Genomic DNA, 402 nt, shown 5'->3' on the forward strand with positions numbered 1-402 from the left:
CGGCACGCCGCCCGCCGCCTAAAACCTGGCCGTCTCTATGCCGACGGCATAGCCGTCGGCATAGGTAGACTTTTTTTGTCATATGTATTTTTTAAGCTTTTTTATGTATTATTATATAAACTAACATGTAGCATGTTAAATATAAACATACATATGAATATATATGTAGTTTGTATTTTTTCATATATTATGAATATATATATATATATATATATATATATATATATGGTTTGTATTTTTTCGAGCACGTTAATAATGTGCGGTCATGTTCTTTTGAATATAGATCATTATATTTTATTAAAATCAAAAACAACTATGCCGACAAAAGTTTTGTGGCGGTTGCAAACGCCCGACACCCGTCTCCAGAGTGTGACCCCCCTCACGTCCGCGGTGTGCCCCCCT

Source organism: Triticum aestivum, chromosome 2B (genome assembly GCF_018294505.1).
Source record: "Triticum aestivum cultivar Chinese Spring chromosome 2B, IWGSC CS RefSeq v2.1, whole genome shotgun sequence".
NCBI classification, from domain to species: domain Eukaryota; kingdom Viridiplantae; phylum Streptophyta; class Magnoliopsida; order Poales; family Poaceae; genus Triticum; species Triticum aestivum.